Genomic DNA, 6,740 nt, shown 5'->3' with positions numbered 1-6,740 from the left:
AACAGTCTGTCATCTTAGTGAAAATAGCCTTTTTCTTGGATATAGGAATTATGAATTCCTGGACAGAGGTGTCTTAAGGCCATTATTGTCACTCAGATAAGCTGCTGTTGCTTGTTAAACATGTTACTGTGGTTGGTGAAAGCTGGCCAATGCTGTTTCAGAAAATGGTTGCGGTTCGAAGGGACCTCTGGAGATCATCTAGTCTAACCCTTCTGCTCAAGCAGGATCACCTAGAGCACATTGCCCAGGATTGTGTGCAGACGGCTTTTGAATATCTCCAAGGAAGGAGACTCCACAACCTCTCTGGGCAACCCATGCCAGTGCTCAGTCACTCTCACAGTAAAGAAGTTTTTCCTCATGTTCAGACAGACCTTCCTATGTTTCAGTTTGTGCCCATTACCTCTCGTACTATTGCTGGGCACTGCTGAGAAGCGTCTGGCCCCATCCTCTCTATACTCTCCCTTCAGATACTTACACACACTGATAAGATCCCCCCTCAGTCTTCTCTTCTCTGGGCTGAACAGTCCCAGCTCTCTCAGCCTGTCGTCATATGAGAGATGCTCCAGTCTCTCCGTCATCTTAGTAGCCCTCCACTGGACTCAATCCAGTAGCTCCACGTCTCTCTTGTACTGGGGAGCCCAGAACTGGACACAGTACTCCAGATGTGGCCTCGCCAGGGCTGAGTAGAGGGGGAGGATCACCTCCCTCGACTTGCTGGCAACACTCTTCCTAATGCACCCCAGGAGACCATTGGCCTTCTTGGCCGCAAGGGCACAGTGCTGGCTCACGGTCAGGCTGTTGTCCTCCAGGACCCCCAGGTCCTTCTCTGCAGAGCTGCTTTCCAGCAGGTCAGTCCCCAGCCTGCACTGGTGTGTGGGGTTATTCCTACCTAGGTGCAGGACCCTGCACTTGTCTTTGTTGAACTTCATGAGGTTCCTCACTGCTCCTCTCTCCACCCTGTTGAGGTCCCTCTGAATGGCAGCACCGTCCTCTGGGGTATCAGCCCCTCCTCCCAGTTTTGAATCATCAGCAAACTTGCTGAGGAGGAACTCTGTCCCTGCATCCAGGTCACTGATGAAGAGGTTGAGCAATGCTGGACACCACTAGCTACAGGCCTCCAACTAGACTTTGTGCCACTGAGCACAACCCTCTGAGCTCTGCCTTTCAGCCACTTTTCAGTCCACCTCACTGCCTGTTCATCTATCCCGCACTTCCTGAGCTTGCCTGTGAGGATGTTATGGGAGACAGAGCACTGAAGCAGAGAAGGTGGCAGGGCAGGAGGCAACATTTGACTCTTTTCTACCAACAAAGTATGTGCAGCAGGATCTCTTTGGAAAGAGCCTCAGCTAAGACCCACAGGGCTTCCCCCAGAGCCAGAGGAAAGCTCAAGAAAACACATGTGAAGGAGATAACCCAGCTGAAGGAATGATGACTTTCTGAAGAAGGTGAACAGTATCTAAACTGTTGCCAGGTTGTTAAGCATCTTCTGGGCTAATTTGACGTGGAAGCGTGGCAGAGTGGCAGGCTCTGTGTGTGCCAGAGGCACCTGGAACAGTGCTATGCAGGGCTCCAGGCCATCGGCACCACAGCAGCCCCATGCCTGTCACAGAGATGGCCACAAACGGGGCCTGTCCTCAGCTTCTTTGGGTGTTTTCCATGAGGGTGTGGTTATCCTCACTGTAATTTTTTTTCCAGAACATAATACTAAGAAAAGGGCATCCTCTAAACGTGAAAGATATCAAAAAGGAAGTGAAATTCAGTTTTTGCTCTTTGCTTTTTCAGTTCTCTCTTTCTCCTCTAGAGATACTCTTTGCAAATCTTTTCCCTGCCTGGGAAGTGGTGCTCCAGATCGCTGGCTCTATGCAGTCTCACCGTTCAATTTGCACGCAAGTGCAAACTGCACCTTTACAAATGCTTGAAATTTGGTTGCATTTGGGGACGTTTTCTCAAGACAAGTGAAAGGTCTAATTTTTATCCAAAGGCTTCCTTGCTAGCAGTTTTTAAGTCCTTGTTGCAAAGGATTAGGACACTAGAACATTTCAAATTTAAGGGCTGAGAGATTATTTGAGAAAACGTTTTTTTCCACAGACCTCGTTCTCTGAAACAGGTGAGTCATTCTGGCTGATATTAAAAAATAAAAAAAAAAACTCCCCACACACAAACCAACCCTGAGGCACATGATTAGCATGAATTATTTCACCCACATGGCTAGAGTATGGCAAAATTTTAAGCAATCAAAGCCATATTCTTACAACAGGAAGTATTTAATAATCTTCATACTAGACAGTAGTGCCAGCTCCACCTCTAACAAAACCTTATTTGCAGGCTTCGTTTTGAGAATATATGTAACTGTTGGCAGGACTGGTGACCCATGTAACTGCAAAGCAGTGGATTGCCATAAAACAAATAAGAGAAATCTAAGGTTTTATTCTGGCAATCTTAGTGGAGCTGAGTCTGCTCAGCGGAGCTAGATGGAAGCTGTGGGTTCTTTGTAGGAAAAATCCTGACTTGTAATTTCCCTGTTAGGAAAAAGTCTGTAGAAATATAGTTTTTAAAAGGTCTGGAGGAAAACCCTATTTTTTTCCCCAGTTTTCTTAAGCTTTTCAAAGTTTTTCTGGTTGATTAAAAGAGAGAAAAAGAAAAGTGAGTTATTTCATAGTTTTCTTTTTTGGTTTCTAGGTGTTTTCTGGCAAAATAAAAAAACCCAAAGTATTATTTGTGTTATTTTCATAAAGAGTAAAAGGGTTAACAAGTGAAAGTTTTATTTTTAAAAGTGAAAAGCAAAACTTAAAAACACGGTTAAAGCAAGTTAAAAAGTTTAAGGCTTTTTAAAAGCAAAGTCCTCTCTCTCTCATGTGTTTTTAAACGCCACTTTTTGCGGGGGAGGAGTCACTTTTTAAAATGAGAAAAGGCAACATTTCCAACAATTTTAAATTAAGATGTCCAAAATTTTATTCTTCCATAAAGCTTTCATTCTGAATTTAAAAAATCACACTTGGCTGAAAAAACAACTTTCAGATAAAACAGTTGCCTTCAGTAAACCCCAGATTTTCAGCTGAGAAACTGTAGTTTGCTTAGCTGCACTTTTCAAGGTGTAGGATACTGCTCGGTGCAATTGAGGGTGGCAAAATTTGCCCCTTAAATATTTGCTAGACTCTCTATCCACACAGCTTTCCCTTCTTGTCTGTTTAAATACGTAGCTTAAACATGAAAGCAGAAGGGTTTTTCCTCTGCGCAGTCAGAGAAATGTGAGCGAAATGCGGGTGATGGCAGTGAGTGATTACGCAGGAGTTGCTGAACCTGCTCCATCCCTTTTGTTCAGCTTTTGACTGGCTGCGTGAGGTTTTGTTTACGCGTTTGACCGTGGTCTCAAAAACGAAGCGATGAGACTGAGAGAAGTTGAGTGGCCTAAATCAGAGCGGGGCAGATGGTAGTTTATCAAAGTGATTATTTGGCAGTAGTATGGTCCCTCTCCAGTCCACGTTGCTCGCTCCAGTGCAGATTAAGGGGGTGGGGTGTTCGGAGCCCAGAGCCTTGAAGGAAAAGGTGAATGTCCATTTTGCATATCCCATTTGTGTGCTAAATGGCCGTGGTATCTTAAACAGGGCTACAGTGGCAATTAAAATAATGAGATACATAAAAGACACCTGCTTTAAATAAATACAGTAATCTGCCCAAAGCTCCCTGAATGGAGTGGTATTCGGCAAGAGCCCTGAACCTGCATACATACCTATGCTTAACAACATAATCATTAAAGAGCAGAAACCTTTCCTTCTAATCCCCCTCATACAGGACAACATGTGGATGTTAGCATATTTGGACTGCTTTGCATTCCTTCTTGCCTGCTTTTGAGAACATACTACATTTTAAAACTTGTTGGGTTCTTTCATGTTTTATTTGACCCTATGTAATTGCATTCCTGAAGGAATAACAGGCTCCCACAGTGATTTATACCCTGTATTAAATGTCAGTTTTGAAGAGACACAGTTAGCAGTTTGGTTTAACCTCCTGCCTTCCTATGTGAGTTCAAAACTGAAGTGGAGCTCAGGATCCAAGGGGAAAAGTAAAAAGATGAAAATGGACTTAGAGGCAGCGTGGAACGAGATGTATGTGTTCCGGCCCCTCACCTTTAAAAGCCACCAGAACGAGATTCCAGCAAGCCATCTCTATTTTTAACCGTAATTTGTATACTTCACTGCTGCCCTTGACCAGTTGTGATGGCTGTAAATTAGCACTGCGAATCGCTCTGCTTTCTCCAGGCAGACAACTGCTGAGTCTCCAGCAACGGGCCACAGCATTTTTGCTGCAAAATCAACCGAGCCAACCAACAAACCAATCCCCCAGTGCATAGTGGGTTTGGCATGTGTCCCAATAAGAAGGTCAGGAAAATAAATTGTCCTTGTAATTAAGAGTTGCTCCTTTGTTTTTGTGTGTTTAACTGTGCATAAATAGCAAAGCAGGATAGGTATGTTATTACTGTTTTAAATATTTCATTCCCTTTGTAGATTTCCTTACGACACAGTTAACAACTGTTTAATCATATGTTATGACCTAATTATGGGGGATTCAGTTAAATAAATCTTGATGTAATGGTATATTCTTGATGTAATGGTACTCTGATGGCTGCTTTTATGTGTGTGTGTGTGCATTTAAATGTAGAAGTAAATGCAGCCTATATTATGATCTGACACGTGACTTAAATGGTCATTATCATCTTTAGAATTGCTAGTGAAACAAGGAACAAAGAGGACTTCTCTAAAGAAAGGATCCTGTACATAAAAGCCTATTTCCTATACCCAGGAAATGAACATCCTAGTGATCACTTACTTTAATGTGCGACTGTAATGTTTCATTTCCCACAAAGAAGATTTAGCTGGAGCTGCTCCAAGGAAGAGTCTGTCCTCACACTGAAAACAATAGGTTCGAACCATCAAAGCTTTGCTCAGGTTAGTTCTCCTTAAAATATCTTTGGTGAAGGTATTCAAGTGAATAAGGTTTTGCAGGATCTGGCCAGGGGGCCTTTGGTAGTTGTTCTGACATGGGCAAAGGACTGCTTTCTTCAGCTGAAGTAAATCAGGTCATTTCCATCGGCTTCTCCAGAGCCTTGCTTGTCTATCAGATGAATGATGAGCACAGATCTGGTCTGCTGTTTGCCAGGCGGGAAGGCTGACAGCGATCTTTTATTTTGAAGTGAAAAATGTAGGTGATGTTTTCTTAAGGCTGGGTTTATCTCGCCAAAGACAGGTGTCTTAAAGTCATGGAATAAGTTGCCCTCTGGAAGTGCACGTCTCTGTTGACTCTACAGGGAGCTGAAATGACTAGCTTCGACTTGGTGCTTGTCTTTCAGATGGATAAAGTTAGGTAAGATGAATCCTACCATGTGATGTATACACAGTACTGTGTATCAGCTTCCCCTGACTTCCAGATGCGTTACCAGATCGCTGTAAATGCTTGGGCCTCTACGTGTGATACTTCACGATAACTCCTTTGCCTGTTAAAGATCCCTGGAGAAAAACAGGGTTGGGAGAATCTGAGGGTGCAGGCCCATGGGGTGCAATTAATATCTCTGAAATATAGTATAAGATTCACCTCTCCTAGCTTTGGAAGGCAAAATGGTAGATATCCATGTCTGCACTTGTCACACTTTGTCATCAGTGGAGGAAATGGTCCTGTATAAAGACTTCTTCCTGATGATATTATTGGTCCAAAGTCAGAGGAGCAAGTCTTGAACTTGAATGCCCGTGCTTCATGGCTACAAGAGCTGGTTCCCTGCATTCACTAGGATCACCCACAGATCCGACCACCTTAAGGATCATGAATATCCTGTCCTAAACTGGTCAGGGTTTCCTTGCTGGTCTTTGTTTTGCTAGTTGTGCTCCCTAACTGAGACTGCGAGTTCCACGGGCAGAGCATTATCCATCCTGTGCAAACTGAGAACTGAGTCCAGCAGTGCCTCTTATAGAGGGAGTGGGAAAAACATAAAGATGAACTTGAGTTCAGGCCCTCATTTGAGGAGGCCCTGATTTAAGCAGACCCATGCACACGCACGCTATGGCATGAGTGGTAGGTTACTCTGTGGCTTGGGTGGTGATAACGGAGAGGGTAGACCCCAAAGTATAACCCCGTTAGCCTCCCCACTGGATCTGATTGAGGAAGCAGGTTAAACACTAGCAGGAAAAGAATCTTAAACTAGTATAAGTAGAGAAAAATCATTTCTAATCAGCATCAATATATTATCGTGATTTTTATTTAATTGTACCTAGCCCCACAGCCAGTATTTGGTCTCAGGAATAATCATTAGGAATTTGGTAAGAGTACTGAGTTAGAAATATCTCCTGCATTTCTCAAATCTTTTAGAAAATATTAGTATTTTCCAGCCATTCAAGGCACTAAAGGAGAAAACAACACCAGCAGAGGGAGACAAACCCTGTTATCAGACCAGCCCCGTTTAACAAGACCTGGAGGAATCACTGCTTTTTTCATAGGAAGCTGAACTGAAAACCTGAGAGAGAAACACCTTATGTGAGATGTTTTGTGCCATTAATGTCTGGACATGCTTAATAGCATGAACTTGGGGCTAAAGGAGATTCTCAATAAAAAAAAAAAAACCTCTCTTAGTGTCCTACCAAATGCTTCATTTTACCTGAAATATAAAATTTCATTTATTTTGGGGGGAATGCCTGTGATAATGCATGCATTGCTTTTCAACTAAAAAAAAGCAGTTGTGCTAACAGTTTAGA

Source organism: Dromaius novaehollandiae, chromosome 5 (genome assembly GCF_036370855.1).
Source record: "Dromaius novaehollandiae isolate bDroNov1 chromosome 5, bDroNov1.hap1, whole genome shotgun sequence".
NCBI classification, from domain to species: Eukaryota; Metazoa; Chordata; class Aves; order Casuariiformes; family Dromaiidae; genus Dromaius; species Dromaius novaehollandiae.
The sequence above is the reverse complement of the archived record's forward strand: the minus strand, read 5'-3'. Positions refer to the sequence as shown.